This window comes from Hyperolius riggenbachi, chromosome 1, assembly GCF_040937935.1.
Source record: "Hyperolius riggenbachi isolate aHypRig1 chromosome 1, aHypRig1.pri, whole genome shotgun sequence".
Lineage (NCBI taxonomy): Eukaryota > Metazoa > Chordata > Amphibia > Anura > Hyperoliidae > Hyperolius > Hyperolius riggenbachi.
The window spans coordinates 107,375,956-107,395,141 of NC_090646.1; the positions used below are offsets into that span (position 1 = coordinate 107,375,956).

Sequence of the window (19,186 nt, forward strand, 5' to 3'; positions counted from 1 at the left end):
GCACCGCTTTGTGATGGCCAATGTGGAGCGAGGGCTGGAGCACGCGGTTGGTGAAAGGGTCCACGTCACCATGGACTCCTGGAGCAGCCGCTTCGGGACAGGCCGCTACCTGTCCTTCACTGTCCACTGGGTCAGCTTGGTGGAAGGGGGTGAGGATGGGAGAGCAGCAGCGGGCACAGCAGCAGCAGCAACACAGTGGGTGGTGCCACCCCGCAGGGTCAGGGGAACTGCAGCAGGTTCCTCCGATCCTCTGCCATCCTCCGGCACACCTGGCCAAACCCCCCGCCTCAGCAGCAGCGTGAAGGCCCGCCACTGCCAAGCGCTGCTGCACTTGGTCAGCCTTGGGAAGACCAAACTGACGGCAACCCATGTGTTGGCCAAACTCCAGAAGCAGGAGAGGATTTGGCTGACCCCCAGAGGCCTCAGAGTCGGAGAGGTGGTGGCCGACAATGGGGCCAATTTGGTTGCCGCCATCGACAGGGGAAACCTGACCCACATCCCCTGTCTTGCCCACGTGCTGAACATGGTGGTGCAGAAGTTCCTGCGCACCTACCAGGGGATGGGCGAACTGCTGGAAACGGCAAGGAACGTTGTGCGTCACTTCCGGGGCTCGGCTGCAGCCTGTGCGAGCCTGGAAGACGTGCAAAAGGAGCTGGAGCTGCCACGCCATCGGCTGATCCTTGACGTTCCGACTCGCTGGAACTCCACCCTGGCGATGTTGGAGCGTCTGGTTGAACAGAAGCACGCTGTCAACCAGTACCTTGCCCTGGTCACTGTTTCCGCCGCTCAGAGAAGGGACAAGACCAGCAACATCCCGTCCATCGTCCCCGATGATGACTGGAGGCACATGCAGCAGGTGTGCTTAGTGCTGGCTCCCTTTCTGCAGGCCACTAACATGGTGAGCAGGGACCATGCTATGGTCTGCGAGTGGGTGCCCCTGGTTTGTCTGCTGAACAGGGCCCTTGATGCTTTGCTGGAACAGGGAGCGGCAGCCTTGGACTAGCAGGAGCGTCATGCAGCTGCACAGTCCACCTCTGAGGGGGAGGAGGAGGAGGACTTGGTGGAGGTCCCTGACCTTGCTGCTGATGAGGGGGATCAGCACAGCGCAGCTGAGTTGGTGCGGGGGTGGAGAGAGGATGAGGCGGCAGAAGAGGAGGATGAGGACAGCAGCACTACCATCGATGTGCCAGCACACGTGGCCCGCCTCTTGCCAATGGCAGCGCACATGCTGGCGTGCGTGCGCAGGGACCCCAGAGTAATCCAGATGAAGCAGAGGGAGGAGATCTGGATCAGCATGATGTTGGACCCACGCCTCAAGGGGAAGTTGAGCCAGTTCCTGCCGCCTGCAGGAGGAGAGCCAGCGCAACAAATAAGGAGCTTGCAGCAGGCCCTTGTTGAGCGCTTGGAGGAACCCTTCCACCAGCCTTCCACCCCCACTGTCCAGCCAGCACAGAGGCAGCAGCAGGTGCCTGCATCCAGCAGCAAGCGCCCCACAGACCTGCTGTCTCTCAGCAACGAGCTCTACAGGACTGTAGAGGCTCCGGCAGCAGTGACTAGAGAGGAGGTGCATGCAGCAGCATCCTCCTCCGGTCACAGCCAGCGCCTGACCCGTATGGTGGCTGACTCCATGGGGTCCTACAGCGGGCTTGACAGCGATGCCCCTGTTGATCCCATGGAGTATTGGGTCAAGCGCCTGGAGATCTGGAGCGAGCTGGCGCAGTACGCCCTGGAAGTGCTGTCCTGTCCCCCTTCCGGCGTGCTGTCCGAGCGCTGCTTCAGTGCAGCTGGTGGCGTGGTCACCGAGAAACGCTCACGTCTGTCTCACAAGTCCGTGGACAGACTGACGTTTCTCAAGATGAACCAGGCGTGGGTGCAAGGCGAGTTCCTGGCCCCTGTTGTCGGCGAGAGGGGGACATGAACTGGCTACCGGAAAAACCATCTTTAATGTGCCTTACCACCCTTTACCACCTCCTGGCTCCTGGTCACTAAGCCAGCCTGGTTCACTTTGACTATTACGTCGCCTGCAGCCACACATTTTACACCTACAGTGGGCTGCTGTGTACTGCCCTTCTGCTGTCTGTCTGTGTTTCCCACTGCCAGGGTACACGGATTTACCTTCTGCTGCCACTCTGCCACCAGCTATTACGTCAAACAATAGCTATATCTGTGTAATTAACTTGTACAAACAAAACAAAAAAAACCATTAAAAAAAAAAAGGTTTAATTTTTTCTGAGGTGCCCGGGTTGAAAACTGTGTTGTCCCAGTTGTGTATTGGACACAATGTGGGCTGCACGACCGCTGTCTGGGACCTCCTGTTGTGTTTATTTACGCCCTGGTATCACCGCTAGATACCAGGGCTATTATGTCACGCTGCCTGCCTGCTGCCACACTCACACTACTCCTCCATTCCTCCTGCTGCTGCTGCTGTCTGTCTGTGTTTCCACTGCCAGGGTACACGGAATTACCTTCTGCTGCCACTCTGCCACCAGCTATTACGTCAAACAATAGCTATATCTGTGTAATTAACTTGTACAAACAAAACAAAAAAACCATTAAAAAAAAAAAAAAGGTTTAATTTTTTCTGAGGTGCCCGGGTTGAAAACTGTGTTGTCCCAGTTGTGTATTGGACACGATGTGGGCTGCACGACCGCTGTCTGGGACCTCCTTCTGTGTTTATTTACAGCCCTGGTATCACCGCTAGGTACCAGGGATATTATGTCATGCTGCCTGCCTCATTGACTGCCTGGCCTGCTGCCACACACTCATCCTCCTCCTCCTGCTGCTGAATTTACCTCCTGCTGTCTGTGTGATTCCACTGCCAGGGAGCACATACAATGGCGCTTCCAACATGCGTGCGCCACCAGCTATTTATTACGCTCAAAAATAGCTGCATTTCTTTAAAAAAAAAATTATAAAAGAGAAATAAGTGAAGAAGAAGAAGACGATATAGAAGAAGAAGAAGATATAGAAAAAGAAGAAGAAGGAGAAGAAGAAGAAGAAGAAGAAGAAGAAGAAGAAGAAGACGATATAGAAGAAGACGATATAGAAGAAGAAAAAGAAGAAGACGATATAGAAGAAGAAGATATAGAAGATAAAGAAGAAGAAGAAGAAGATGACGATATAGAAGAAGAAGATATAGAAGATAAAGAAGAAGAAGAAGAAGATGACGATATAGAAGAAGAAGATATAGAAGATAAAGAAGAAGAAGAAGATGAAGTAGACGATATAGAATAATAAGAAGAAGAAGACGATATAGAAGAAGAAGAAGACGATATAGAAGAAGAAGATATAGAAGATAAAGAAGAAGAAGAAGAAGACGATATAGAAGAAGAAGATATAGAAGATAAAGAAGAAGAAGAAGAAGAAGAAGAAGACGATATAGAAGAAGAAGAAGAAGAAGAAGAAGACGACGATATGGAAGAAGAAGATATAGAAGATAAAGAAGAAGAAGAAGAAGTATATACAGTACTGAACAAAATTTTGGACACAACTTCTCTTTCCACCTTTTTTTTTTTAAAGGAACATCCCCACATAATCACTTGCTGTTGTTACTTGGAAAAAAAGATGTTTCTTGCATCATTCATCCTCAAAACAAGTGTTGGAAGCTAAGGCCAATTCGAATAGTCAGCTCGAATAATGAGCTCGAATACCGACTCGAATAGTGAGCTCGAAGTCCGAGGTCGAATCGAATAGTAAAAATTATTCGAATCGAATATTCGACTGACCTCGAATAATTTACTATTCGAATTCGACCAAACTCGAATTTTAAAAAAGGGTATCCGAGCACCACTAAGTAAACTACTTGGCCAGGTCCCTTGGAATTTACTGTAGCGGGATTCATTTTTATGCTGTACCATAAATCCTGTCACCCAGGTCAAATATTTTGGACTGTATGAGGGTATGTAAAACAACAGCCTATGGTGCCCATAAGGGTCAGTGGTGATGCCCATCAATATCAGTTCCATTATAGATCCTGATGGACGGCAGACAATATCACCAAGTGGACACGCATAAATGGCAGTAAATGGACTACTTACTTAAATGACAGTTGTAGCGAGAGGTATATGGAGGGCGTCATATTTATTACCTGTTAAACAATACCAGTTGCCAGGCAGCCCTGCTAATCTATTTGGCTGCAGTAGTGGCTGAATCACACCAGAAACAAGCATGCAGCTAATTTTTTTTTTGGGGGGGGGGGGGCCCAATCAAAATTTTGCTATGGGGCCCCATGATTTCTAGCTACGCCTCTGACCTGAACATCCATGATTTGAGATGAGGAGAAACCCAAATATTGCTTTCATTTGGGGTTCCGAATTTAGGAAACCTGTGACATGAATAGAAAAAAAATACTGGTAGATACTTACCAATGTACTACATCCAGAGGCTTAACGATCCATAATGGTGTGGACCCCTGCTGCGCTGTCCTCTGAACCGATCGAAAAAGGTATTGACTGACATGTTCGCCCCCCGCCATGTATGAGCATGTGCGAGTAAGCTGAATACACAAGTACACAGCCACACTTGTACAGGGATGGGAGCGCAGACACAAACTAAAAGAGGGTCTCAGCCAGTGGTGGGGTTATGGAGGACATGGGACCCCTTTAGACCAGGGATGGGCAAACTACCCGTTTAGTCATTTCATTTGGCCCACTGATGCAAGGCCTAAATCTTTGTCCTGGCAGTAGGTGAACTGGCTTCACCCACGGTAGCTCACCAGTTCCAGAGTGGCTGCAGGAGTCTCCGGAGTCCAGCAGAAGGGCTATGGGAAAATGGCGTCAGAAACCCAGCACTGGAATCTATTTGTGTCTGCAGTACTGGGCTCTGGCCACCATTTTCCTGTAGACCTGCTCTGCCTTGACAGCACGGGAGATTTGCAGTCAAAATTGCTGCAGTGAAACCAGGAAGTGACACAGGAGGCTGAGAGAGGAGTCTTCTGCAATGTGAGTACATTATTTTTCTTCTCTGGTGCCATCAATAATACCAGGGATTTATGGGGAGGGGAGGAAGGCGAGGAGGGTGTAACAAGAAACATTAAAGCAGAATCATGCCTCAAATTTTTGTGGGGAAACGCTGTGCACTATGTGTATTTTGTGGGGAAATGCTGCCAAATTATTTGTATCTTGTGGGGAAATGCTGTCGCATTATGTGTATTTTGTGGGGAATTGCTGCCCCATTATGTGTATTTTGGAGGAAAAGCAAATTTGACCAACACAAATCACAGCAGCTCCTCCCTCCCTGCTGCCCCAGTTGTTTGACTGGTTACTGTGATTAATCATGGCCTCCAGTATGACCCTGACCTAGCAGAGTATGACCCTGAGCACTGACTCTGACCTCCCACAATAATTGTAGGTAACTGGAAGCTGCATTAAAGAGGACCAGAACTTGGAAAACAGCCCAGATTTTCCAGTTTTTGCTTCAGCAGCAAATGATCTAGTACTACTGAATATTCTGCAGCTCTCCTCTGCCCATCTCCATGCTCATCTAACCTTCACAGTATCCCATTGTGTACTAAGCAATGCACTGCCGTACTTTGTGAACATGTTAATGTGCTAAGTACATGTTGACTGGCTAAGTCCTGTGAGCATCATTCACTGCAGACTGATCTATCCTTGATCATTCCAATGTTTTGCTTTGCTGTGCTCTTGTCTAGCCTCCAGGGTAAATTCAGTACTGAGACAGGCAACAGGCTGGCTTAGCAATGTGAATAGTCTAATGATCTCCATGGCCATAACTTAATTTATCCCCAAGAACATTGCCGGACTCTAAAAAACGAAGAAGGCATGCACTATTATGTTTTATATTTGCAGACAGGCCTGGAAAGACTCTACACTGGGAACACAGTGTTGTGGGTCAAATGCAGCCCTAAGCCATCTATATAATACCACAGTAAAAAAGGATAATAATGTAATGTAAGGAACTTATCTTTGTCTTGTGATAATTGCGCCAAGAGCAGGGCTGAGACTGCCACTTCTGGGCCTCAGCTCTTGTTCCCCGCTGATGACGTGCAGGCTGGGACACAGGCTGCCCTTCCTGATAGGCAGAGGAAGCCTTCCCAGTACGCCCTCCGAAAAAGGTAAACAGTAGTCAGCTGACTGCGGTAGCGCAGTGTCAGCGGATCTTACAGCGGAAACTTAGGCAGGTTGAACTGCTGTCTGATTGGATGTGCGGAGTGTCGCCAGCCACTGATTGGATGAGAGTTTAATTTAAACGTTGTGAGTTCTTCCAGCCATCGCTCGTGATAGCATAGCTGTGGCTAGTTGCTGGGTGCACACTCTTGTTCTATACTTGGTATTATCTGGAATTGACCCTTGGCTTGTTATTGAACCTTCTTGTCTGCTGCCTGAACCGACCTTTGCTTGTTACCTGGAAATTTTTGCTCGCTGCCTGGACCAACCTTTGACTGTTACCTGGATACTCTTGCTTGCTGCCTGGACTGCCCCTTGCCTGTTACCTGGATAGTCTTGCTTGCTACCTAGTCTGACCATCGCCTGTTCCTGGATCCTCTGACACTTGCTGTCCACTGTTGTGGGCCTCATTCTCATCATCTAAGGTATTGCTACTTGTGAACTTTGAAACTCTGTTGATACTTGCTGCAGTGGGACTCTGGGGGGTTATTGTTCACTCTACTTCAGTCTGTATGCCTTGCACGTTAAGACCTGGGGGAACCGTAGTCAGGAGACAAATTAAGTGTCCTGTTCATGCGGGAGCTTGTCTATAGGTGAAGACCACAATCAGACCACAATCAGTCTCTATGCCCCAATCTAGTGCCGTGACTCTGAGCCCAGCCTACGGGCTGGGCTTAGAGTCACGGCACTAGATTGGGGCATAGAGACTGATTGTGGACATAACCTGCAAAGTCTTACATGTAAACAAGACAGCTAAATTGTTCCATGAATTCCGGGAATACAAATGTGAAGTACACATGACCATTGCCTAGGAACATTACTAGAACAGGAAGTGAGGGAAATATCACTAACGGGTGAACAGACAGCAGTCAAAACCTATCAGCGGTATTAATGCCTTCTTACTGTAAAACATGTGTTTATACAGCTGAATGCCCCAGTTTGGGTGTTTCCCATTCATGTCTCTTTTTCCTGGTGGTTCGGCATTAGTCACATGACTGTCAAAAGAATAAGCAGTTAAGAATGAAGATTCCATTGGTCTCTCTGTTACATTTTATAGGTCTTTGAATGCCCTAAGGTCTGCTGTTTTGTTCCTTGTTAATCCATTTCTTGTTAAAGAGTTTTGGTGTGCCTAGGTTTGAAGAAGTAAGGAAACAAAATCACCTCTGATCAGTGGTGTACCTAGGGAATTTGACATCCAGTGCTGATTATGCACAGATACCCCCCCCCCCCCTCCCAAAAAAAAAATAAAAAAATAACACAATATTTTTAATGGGAGGATTGACGGGTTGGGGCGCCGTTGGGATTTTGGGGAAAAGGAATCGTCAGGATGTGGACGGAGCTAGCCTTTATTAAACTGTACTCTATACAGTGGTGCAGAAGATGTCAGCGCTATATAAATACACAATAATATGGTAGGACATTAGACTATGACTATGATACGATTAGATTGTGAGCTCCTCTGAGGACAGTCAGAAAAGGGGGCATACAAAAGAGGGTGGTGCATAGGAGGAGTGGGGGATAAAGGCACAAGACAGAGAGCCTAGTGGGAGATGAGACATGGCAAGAAGACCTCTCACCAGGACTGCAGACATCACCACCAGTGCTGTTTGGCAGGGACATGCTGTTAAAAGAAGCCACTAAAATCTGAAAAGAGGAAAGGGTCATGGAGAAGAAAATGGGGTGGGAGGGGGAGCTGGGAAAAGAGATAAGATTACCTGCAATCAAGCTAATCTTAATTGCCTAGAGCTTGCTTCTCTGCTCACTACAGAAGTCGCCTGTCAGCACCTGTATCACTGGCTTCTGTAACAGGCCCTGCACTATTTATTAATTTCTCTGATCAGGATACATAATCAATAGTCCAGGGCACTCTGGGATCACAGCAGATGGCTAATAATAACAGGCAACTTCTGAAGCACTAAACACATCCTGTTACCTCTTCCTGCTAATGTCCCAGCTGCAGCACAGCAATCATTCTCTCTACTCACCCTGCTGCTCGGAAGCAGGAAATTTGGGCGCATGAGGCAGGTGGACAAAAAGGGCGCCGCCATTCACTGCCATAATAAATATCGTTTAATGGGCGCCCAACAGGAAAAAAGGGCGCCAGAGAAAAATAACGTTTTAAAAGCGGCGCCCGGAGACTTTTAATGTTTTATAACTGCTTCTCATGATTACACATTATTTAATGATTTATAATTTTTTTTAACATTATTTTTAAACGAAAAACAGTACAATATTTTTTTAAAAATTTTTTAAATGAAAAACCGTACTATTTTTTTTTTAAAAAACATTATTTTTAAACGAAAAACCGCACAATATTTTTTTTAAACGTTATTAATGCTTATCACAGGGGGGTCTTAGGTTTAGGCACCACCAGGGGGGTCTTAGGTTTAGGCACCACCAGGGGGGTCTTAGGTTTAGGCACCACCAGGGGGGGGTCTAGGGGTTAGGGATAGGTACAGGCAGGGTTCTGTGTGAGAGAAAGGTTAGGTATAGCTTTAGTAACATTCTTATTAATGTTTTATAAAACGTTATTATAAATTTCACTTTTTAAACAGGGAAGATTAACGTTTTTACAATTGCCGATTTCATACACATTATTTAATGATTTATAACTTTATAAAACATTATTTTTAAACTAAATATAGCACAATTTTTTTTTAAATGTTATTCATGCTTATCGTTTAAAACCCTGCGCCCTTTTTTCCCGGCGCCCTTTTTTAACGTACGCCTGCTGCTCTGCACATTCACTCACTGCAGGCTGTGTGTAGCGAGTGAGGAGACACATTGTCCACAGGACAGGAAGGGGAAGGGGTGCTTCATCTAGTGCAGGAAGTAGTACAATCTCCTGCACTGCCTGCTGCTATATTCCCAAATGTTGCCCAAACTATGACAAATTGTCCCAGGCTGAGCACCACAGTGGCATCCCTAGCCATGGCTACACCCAGTGCTGTGAGCACCTGCAACCTTATGCTAGTTACGCCACTGCCTCTGACAAAACTCTGCAGCTAAATATGTATACTGTAAACCGAGGTACCCACTTTTCCCTCAGAAACCAGGAAAAAGTGATTGACTAACGTATAAGCTCCCTCCTCAGTAAAGCCTCCTCCACAATAGCCAGATGTGCCCCACGGATGATACAGTCGTGTCTCAAGACGCCACTCAATGGCATCATAGATATGAGATACATTGATTGCCACACAGGAATAATCCCTGTTCAGTGCACAGCTGACACATTGCTTGCACAGTTTGCTCCACAAGCCAAGGGACACAGGTTGTCTTGAGCAGTGCACGCCTCCAGCCCTGATGACGCAGCTTAATTAGCTGCGCCTCTTCTCCATTGCCGATCATCAGCTGCTATGCACTGACGCTTGAGGCGCGGTGAACGACAGAAGCTGCACGCTCTGTCAGCTCAGCAGAGCGAGCTCTCCGCTCATTACGCCGCACGTCATAAGGACGTGAGCCGCGGCGATAACACAGAGGGAAGCCCATACTGACTCTTCCTCTGCAGAGTCACTCAGCTCCTCCACACATCATCATCGGCAGACCCGCAGGCGAATCAAGGTAGAGGGAGAGCGGCTCATTGCGCAGCAAAGTCTGCGCTGACAGCTGCCTCCCTAACAGCCTGCGGGATGTCTGAGTGCGGAGGGGTCCTTCTCAGTAACGGCTACTACACAAGGTGAGCACGAGAACACTAACATTCGCAGTTGGGATTGCAGGGCTAAACCATCTGTCTTTTTTTTTTTTTACCAAACCCTGCAAAGGCTCCCCCTGCAATGTTTAATTAGATACAAAAGTCCGTCAACGTTATGCAAGAGACTGACGGACTATGATTTCAGTGACAAACAGAAAATTAAAAAGAACATCACAAAATAAATAAAAAAGACACAGCAATGCTCCCATATGCTATACATATCTACTGTTGGATGTTTAAAAATGTATTGATTCGCGGGAGTGGTCCTTTAAGTGTTTGCTTTTTTTTTTACACGCTTTGCCTTGTTTTGTATAACTATTGGAGGTGGAGGGAGCAGGCAGTCTAATAATATGTTTCACTGGACAGGGACTTAGGATTGTGCAGTTCTCAAAGGTGTGGGACCCTTGGAGACTGTTCTCTGGTCCATTATAATAATACAATTTATAAAGAGGGATGGTTGTCCTCTGTGGGGGGTGTCTGGGTTTTTCTTCTTCTATTCCTTTCTTCTTCCCTTTTTCTCTTTTCCCTCTTTTCTTTTTCTTTCTCCTTTTTCTCTGCTTTATCCCACTTCAGCCACGGCCCTCTATATGTACCTGAAGTGGATATGACATCTGACTTAAAGCTCATCTACCTGATAGTACGTAATCCTGCAAGTGAGGCCTTCGGCGGGTCTACTCGAGCTCTTCTTGAAAACGTATAATTTGACACTATACATGTTTCTTCCACTTTTGACCTGTCGATCAGCAATTTGATTGCAATATGTTTGTATGAAAATGAAAAATTCAATAAAAATTTTGAAACGGAAAATGAAAGTTAATCTAAAAAATGTCAGTATAAAAAAGAACTGTTTTTTTAACTCATGGTAATGAATACAATATATTTGTATTTAGTAATAGGTCTAACTTTGTTGTACCTGTCATATTTCTGGTGCAGTTATAGAGGCTAATCCTTGTACAACAGATAGTTCAGGTTCCATCACTTCTAGCTCAGATTATTTTTTCAATTTACAAATGGTTTGGATCATACAGTAACTCTAGGAACATAAACTGTATATTTGAATAAGACTCAGTTTACTCTTATCTAATAAAAAAACAGCCATTTTCCACATTGGAGAGCAGTGGATACATGGATACGTTGACAGGTCTTCTGTATAGAATCCATTCATATATGCCTGTTTACAGTGGACCCGCTGTCTCTGTTGTGTAGAATGGTCTGAAGGGCTGCACAGTACATGAAAAATATGGGCATCAGACAAGACATGTCATAATAGCGCGTTACCCTAGTTGCATTAATCATGTATCGTCTTCCGCGCTAATAGCGTAACGTGCAGTACACTGATGGCGGTAGTAATGGTAATATCGCTGTATGCGCTTGGCAATTATACCCACAGTTAATGCATCAACCCCACTGACAGAATAATTAATCCGAGACAGCTATGTGCCATATTTTTGTCTAGTTTGAAAATAAGTGGGCAATCCTACCCACCAAGGAAAATCTACCAGTTCAATAATACGTAGAGATGTTTTTACTGTCTCTGAAGAAGTGACAAGGTCACAAAAAAGCTGTCAGCCCCCCTTCCCCCCTTTACCTGTACCTACCCATACTGCAATAAAGGGCTCTTAGGGAGGGCCTGTACAAAAATTGGAGGAAACAACTTCTCAAAGTGCGTATAAATTTATTTAAATCCAAAGTACACATGAAAAACCCCCTCATACCCAACTCCCACCCCCCTAAAAACAATGCCTACTTCAAGAGGAGCGCTCCTTGCATACACTCACTCCACATCCATGCACACACTGTCCTGGCTAGGAACTAAAGTGATGAGACTTGCTGAGAACAACGTGACTGAATGAAAACACAGTTCCTTATATGAGACCAGTCCTCCACCAACAGCACCGCTAGGCAGCCACCTTAGTACAATGCTATTTAGACCGGTAATTATTAGTCTTGTGCACTAATTTACAGTAGGAACACCCACCGCATGGGTACATCCCAACAGGCTTGGGGCCTAAGAAACCCCTTCCCTCCAAACCTGACCTCTGTGGTCTTGAACTAATCTCAGTTCTGACAACAGCGTCTTTTAGATTTGGTGCACGCTGTGTATATTGCTGATCCTGCTGCCGGACAAGTCCCGGCCGTATTAAATACTATTAGCACATAAAAGGAAATTACTGTGCACCTATCTCTTTAAACATTCTGGTATTTATTCCGTTCTTCGGCCAAAAGTAAACAGTGTTGCCATAAACAAAGAACATCAAACCTGTGCAATGGGTGGTGCTGCGGTGAACGAGGGAGAGGTGACCAGGGGATGATAGGACGGCACTACAGCCATTTCACGCCGATGCTAAGTGTGTTCGTTGTTGTGCTCTGCACTAATCCCGCTTGCTGCACGTCTCCAAGTCTGGACCGTGAGACAATTTGAAGGTGTGTGTTTATGAGAGGTGAAGATGAACACCATTATATGCTATGCATGTGCTTTCTGAGCAGAGCTTTTAACCCTCAGAATAAGCAGCTGAGTGCCGGATTACGCTTTTTGCTATACTATTATTCTTTACTATTCCCCCTCCAGGCCACCATGGATAGTGGGGAATGAAATAATTTGGCTTCCAGCAATATTATGTTCTGAAAGTAACTTCAGCTCTGTCCTCTGACGGTGCTGAACTTACTCCCTGTGCCTGCTATAGCCGTAATTCCTATTACGGCCTATGGTGGCACCGGCTGCGCCCAAATCTCCTGCGCTGGTTTCAGCGTGTTCGCTGCCGGGTTATTACTTAAGATGAGCGGTTGCTATCGGAGAGAAAGTCATCCATTATATATAACCTAGGTTCTGTGGAGGTGTTACAGCAGAGTTTAGTGCAATATGTGCAAAATAAAATGACTTAAAGAGAATCCGAGGTGGGGTTCTGACAATGCAATCCACATACAGAGGCTGGGTCTGCCTATACTGCCCAGCCTCTGTTGCTATTTCAATCTCCCGTAAGCCCCCCCCCCTCCACTCTGCTATCCCCCATAAATCACAGCCGCGCTGCCGACACGCAGTGTGTCACAGCGGGCTGTGTTTATCTCTGTACTGTCAGTCTGCCGCTCCCCCCGCCTCCTGCATTGCTCCGTCCCCGCCGGCGTCCCTTTCCTCCCCGCTGATTGGAGGGAAGTGACGTGGGCGGGACCGGAGCTATGCAGGAGGCGGGGGGAGCACGCAGAGTGACAGTACAGATGTAAACACAGCCCGCACAGAGCGGCTGTGATTTACGGGGATTGCAGAGTGCAGGGGGAAGTCAGGGGGGATTGAAATAGCAACAGAGGCTGGGCAGTATAGGCAGACCCAGCCTCTGTACGTGGATTGCATTGTCAGAACCCCACCTCAGGTTCTCTTTAAATAACACTACTTTATCTTATGAAATAGCACACATTTACAGAGCATTTTTAGGAGGGAACTTGCTTTGAGTTTCTTGTGAAGGTTCACTGGCATCCAGGCAAGGGAGGAACTTCAATAACCTTTCTTTAATGTTGCACGGACTGCTGTTTTCCTCATACATGTAACCTGGAAGACACGTGTTGGTTGGTAACTAAGTCCAAGCATGCCAACATGCATCATGCTTCACCCGCTCCTCACACGTTAATTTATTAAATCCCATGCAGGGTGGATTCTTATTTGAATTGGTTTCTATAAATATTCTACAAATACAGTATTTATTAATAAAAAATAATTAATCCCTAGTAAACTCTCATAGACTAAAAATAATTTATTTCAGTATAAATTGATAGGAGGGCACTTCAAATACCCTCCTATCAGCTGGCGGCCAGGTGGGGTCAAGTGCCCCATTTTGCCCAACGTGCGGACGCCCATGGTGGTTAGTATTACAATAGGAGAGTGTTAAGAGTCAAGAGGGGAAGGTTAGGACTGGAATTGGAGGTTAGTGTTTGGTGATAAAAGGGGAGAAGGTTAGTGTTAAAATGGAGTACAGAAAGGGAATAAGAAGAGAGATTTCCCCAAAAATATTTTTAAAAAGTCAAAAAACACAGATATTGATATCAAATGTACATGAGAAAGGATGCTGTTTTTCAGTCTTTGCCATAGCACCACCTAGGCACCATATTCCCCAGATACACCACTGTAGTTATGTTTTATACCTTGTGAAATTCCAATCCTGATATTTTCATTAAAGCATAATGTCATTTCACTCGATTAAACAGGTAAATGTGTTTTACTTTGGTGTTTGGGGGAATTATTGGCCCACATCTCAGAAACGTTCCCCATGCAGTTGTCAGCATTCATCAGAGGGCAATAATAGCGGCGTCGGACACCATGCAGTACATTTGCGGTAAATAACATCATGCAGGTAATCGTTTTTCAGCAGGTTTGCTTATATGACAGTTTAGCAAAACTTTGTTCCCGTTTGTGAAAAACTGACTGGGAAGGTTTACTTGTCCTACCAACTTTGAAAATGTTTGGCAAGAAAATAAAGTCATAAAATATTCAAATCTCTCTTGGAAACAAATGACGGCCGTATTCCAGTCACCCAGGCAGCCGAACTGCGGAGACATTGATAAATACGGACCAGTACCGCTCTGTCATTAGGAAAGTAAATACTATTAGTGGAGCTGATCCTTTCGCCTCCTGCAGTAATTATGCACTCCATCAAAGCTACACTATGCAGACACACAATATCTACGTTACTATGAATAATAATATACGGCCAGCCACAAGAGATTTATGTGCGGCTGTGTTAGGTCTGTGTTATGTAGGCATACACTAAGCAATACTTTTAATAGACTAAGCACTTAATAAAATGGTCAATTTGATAAAAACAATCAATCAAAATAAAGTATATTGAAAGCTAACCTGTCTTGATTAGATTTTGATGAAACAGTTGACTGAAAGTTAGTGGCACTTTTAACAATGCTCTGCGAAGGCTTGCTATACTATGCTATACCGGTTACTGCTGCCAACATCCACGCCCCCCTCCCCACCTGCCGAAACATATAGTACCCACTCCCACCAGCACCCAGGGCACCCACAGCCCTCATCATCTTTGACAACCCTGGCAACCCCTACACACAAGCCGCATGCTAACCCTTTCTGTGCAGCGACCGAGTGAGGTTAGCTGCACATGTAGGGATCATCAGGGGTGTCAGTGCAAGGTGCTGTAGGGTGCTGGCTTGGGTGGCTGCTATGTTTTATACTGGGGTGGGGGGGGGGGGGAAGCATGAGTGCTGGCAGCAGACACACAGTCAGGGCTTGCTATACTAAAATATAGCAAGCAGAGCATCTTTGAATGTACTGCTGGGGCTCCCAGTGGTCTAGGAAGGATTCCCATTAGACTGTTAAAGGACCAATGGGGAGACAAGGAGGAACTTTCAAATATACTTTTCAGGGACTTGCTATTCTTAAAGGGAACCTGAAGCGAGTAAAATTTAAAATACATAGCTGCAAATAAATATTACATACTAACCTCACTATTAATTCCTTTCAGAAGGGCTCCATTTTCTTCTTACATCAATCCCTCCCAGTTCTGACAATATTTTGTCAGAACTGAAATATACCAGTTGCTGTCAGTTATATTTCAGCAGCTGTCAGTTACAACTTAATGTACAAGGTAATGTCCTTGTTTCCCTATGGCGCAAGTGGGTGATATTACAGTTTAAAAGTGTGCTGACCATTAAGCCATTATGGGGTAATGGCTATTTTTAAAATGGAGGACGGAGAATTCCATTGATTACAGTGGACAAATGGGACGCAGGAGAGGAGAAAGAGATTGAGTAGTAGACTACACAGGAGGTAAGTATGACCTGTGTATGGTTATTTTAAAGTAAATGAGGGATTCTACATTGCAAGAACCTGGCAGCTTCTTACACTGTGGGGTCCCCAGCACAGATCAGCAGGCAGGCAGGGCAATCAGACTTCCCCCCTTTTTTTCCCACCAGGAGGAGTTCCTGCTGGGGGGGGTGTCTGATCGCCGCCGCTCATATGTGCCTAGCGGGGGGGGGTCCTCAAAGACCCCCTCCGCAGCGCTATCCTGCCAACCCTCTCCTTCCCTCCCTCTCCTCTCCTCTATGGGTCATTAAGTGGTTAAACATCCACTATTTTAGCAAGAAGACTACATTCAGAGTTCTCCATTAAAGGACCACTATCGCGAAACACATCATGTTTAAGTACCCCCACAGTAGTTATACAATCCATACAGAAGCTTCACTGTGCAATTTCTTTTAGTTTCTGTCATGGTCCTTTAAATATCCATATGTCACTGTTCCCTGTTTCCGTCAGTTCCCTGAACTAACGCTGACGGACCTTTGTAACTGTAACCCATAGTAGGGGAAGCCGTGTCAGGTAGTGTGAAAATAAATAAGAGATGGTCTATTCCTTTGCCCTGCTCTCCCTAACTGTCAAACTCATGCTGGGCAAACGTACACACGCTCCTCAGTTCCTCTGGCGTGGTTATATAAAAATGCCCCTGCCACGCTGTGCCCCACAGGCATTGAGGGAGGCAGCCGTCAGTGCAGTAACGCCGACTCAGCTGTATTGCGCAAACCCGTCCTTACAGGGCAGTAGAGAAGCAGCGATGAAGAGTACCTCAATATGGAGCCGCGTCATCTGGAGCAGCGGCGAATGAATGGGGAGGTGGAGCAGCTCTTTGCGCAGCGGCAAACGGACGATGGGGGAGCGTGGCTCATTGCACAGCTGTTTCTGCACTGACAGCTGCCTCCCTCAATGCCTGCGGGGCACAGAGCGTGGCAGGGGCATTTTTATATAACCACGCCAGAGGAACTGAGGAGCGTGTGTACGTTTGCCCAGCATGAGTTTGACAGTTAGGAAGAGCAGGGCAAAGGAATAGACCATCTCTTATTTATTTTCACACTACCTGACACGGCTTCCCCTACTATGGGTTACAGTTACAAAGGTCCGTCAGCGTTAGTTCAGGGGACTGACGGAAACAGGGAACAGTGACATATGGATATTTAAAGGACCATGACAGAAAATTAAAAAAAAATTGCAATGTGAAGCTTTTGTATGGTTTCTATAACTATTGTGGGGGTGCTTAAAAATGATATGTTTCACAATAGTGGTCCTTTAAGACCTTCTAGAGAAACACAATTCTGATCATTTTAGTTGTACATCATGCTTTGAGGAAAGCCATTGAGCTTTATCTGCTGAAATGTACAGAAAGACATGCTCTGGGACTGGCAAAGTATAAACAATCGCAGCAATTCCAAAACACATGGATTCCTGGAATCCAGAGTACAAGTCAATATAAGCTCCCACTTTGGTCCTGAGTCTTGGCAGCTGTGCAGTGTGTCCTGTCAATCACATGCTAATGGGTCAACCACTTAATTACATTCTCTCACCCAGATGTCACCTTAACCTTTCACCACCCAGGGCCTACACCCATAGGCATGAGAGTAAATCCTGTGCACCGGAGGCAGAAACGAGTCCCTTGGTATGGACAAGGGCTCTAAAAGAGAGAGAGGAATCTTTGCCGCCCCTCTCTTACAAAACCTCCCAAATCATGGACCATGTAGACTGGTATAGCTCAGGCTGCAAAGCCCCACGCAGTCCGGACTCCACATTCTGGCTATTATAGCCTGCATGGGCAAGGAGGAGTTACAGAGCTTTGGAGAGGGGAACCCACATCATTTTTTTATTTTATCCAGGGATCCTTATACAGCAGTATTGTTTTTTTCAAATACATGTCATGTTTATTCTCTATTGGTTCATAATTTCATTCTGCTAAATTATTTGCTGGTAAACTAATTGAAAAACCCAGCCTCAGGAAACTATGGATTGTAATAAAAGACTGCTACAAATATTAGATGAATTGAGCACCATAAAAACTCCATCACACCTGAAATACACCCTGCCGATCTTTTCCGAGAAGCAAACCAAAACCCTTACTCAGGCTGCAGCAAAAAGAGGATGCATGAATTGTTCTAGAGCATTGTTTTCATATGCACCTCATTGATCATCTAAAGCAACCCATGCAGGAGCATTATATTAGCCCCTGGGACCCCCATAACCAGGGCCGGATTTAGGCCAAGGCCGCCTAGGCCATGGCCTAAGGCACCACAGGTTGAAAACCCTGTTTGAGAATGGGGCTGAAAAAGTGTTATACTGGCCGAACATGTTACTAGGGGAGCTGACCACACAGCTGCTGGGGGGCTTGAAGCAGGGGGAGCATGCTTTGTGCCTGTTCAATCCAGTGGGTTCCCTTAGTAGCCACCAATTCACCTCCCTTAATTAAAGTAGAGCAACAGAGCAGTTTAGATTACCTGCTCCAGCAGCAGATTCACTCCTCCTCACTGCAGTCACCTGCTTTCACCCGCTGCCATAAGTCTCTTCATATTTGATGTGTATTCCGTAATTGTACACTTTTTGTGGGGTGAAAGGAGGTTAAAGACACTGGATTTATGGGAAAAGGTAGCCACACTTCAGGAGAGGAGAGAGAAGAAGAGAAGAGGCGGTTGTGGAGAGAGAAGAAGAGAGGGGGAAAGAAAAGAAGGGAGGGTTGAGGAGAGAGAAGAAGAGAAGGGAGGGTTGAGGAGAGAGAAGAAGAGAAGGGAGGGTTGAGGAGAGAGAAGAGAGGATTGAGGAGAGAGGACGTGAATCAGCTTATTTTGGCACTAGGACGATATAGTTTGGTGCAATGCTATAATCCATGTCCGCGTATCTTTAATTTGGGTGCATGCGATTACTGGACCCGGAATTACTTGCCCCTCCCCCTAAGTTGCTTTGACTAGGAGGGGTACAGACTAACCAGCAAGCTCATGGTGAACCAGAACTCATTGGAGTGTGTGAGGGGCTACAATGGTCCTAAAAGCCCCCTTACTAAAATACTAAGTATAACAAAAGTTTCCCTTCTTAAAACAGAAAGAATTTGCGATAATTCAGGTAGGACTGAGCTTGAGAATAATAGTATTTTATTCTGCTGGGAATTTCAGCGGCAGCAGGGCAAGATGTCATACAGCTCGTCCTTGCCCTGCTGACTGGCAGGGTACTCATACATATGCAAGAGAAAGAGGTCAAGGTGGCTACACTCGTCACATGAACCTACCACACCAAATACAGGATTGGGGAGTTGAGGGATGTAATAAAGGAACATTAACAAAATCTTGCTGCTGGACCCCATGATTTTTACTTTCCAAGGTTGTTTCATCCCCATATGCAGGAGCTATTTTTCTAGCCTAGAAATGAAATGGTCCTTTTTATTTATTGTTAAGGAAGACCAAATGATTTAATACATGTCTCAAACACTTGGAAAAGCTTCAGTAAATCCCATTTACCCAGCATTATCATCAGCTGCCTTCCACTGATTCAAGCACAGGGCAGAGGCACAGCCACTCATGTGGAAAATGGAGAGTTAAAACTTGTAAACAG

The 19,186-nt window shown here is 45.9% G+C and overlaps 1 protein-coding gene across 5 annotated transcripts in view; it reads right to left on the bottom strand.

Moving 5' to 3' along the window:
* Positions 1-19,186, bottom strand: part of KCNIP4 (potassium voltage-gated channel interacting protein 4) — an 895,743-nt gene that overhangs the window by 185,353 nt on the left and 691,204 nt on the right. The gene's annotated exons all lie outside the window — the stretch shown is intronic.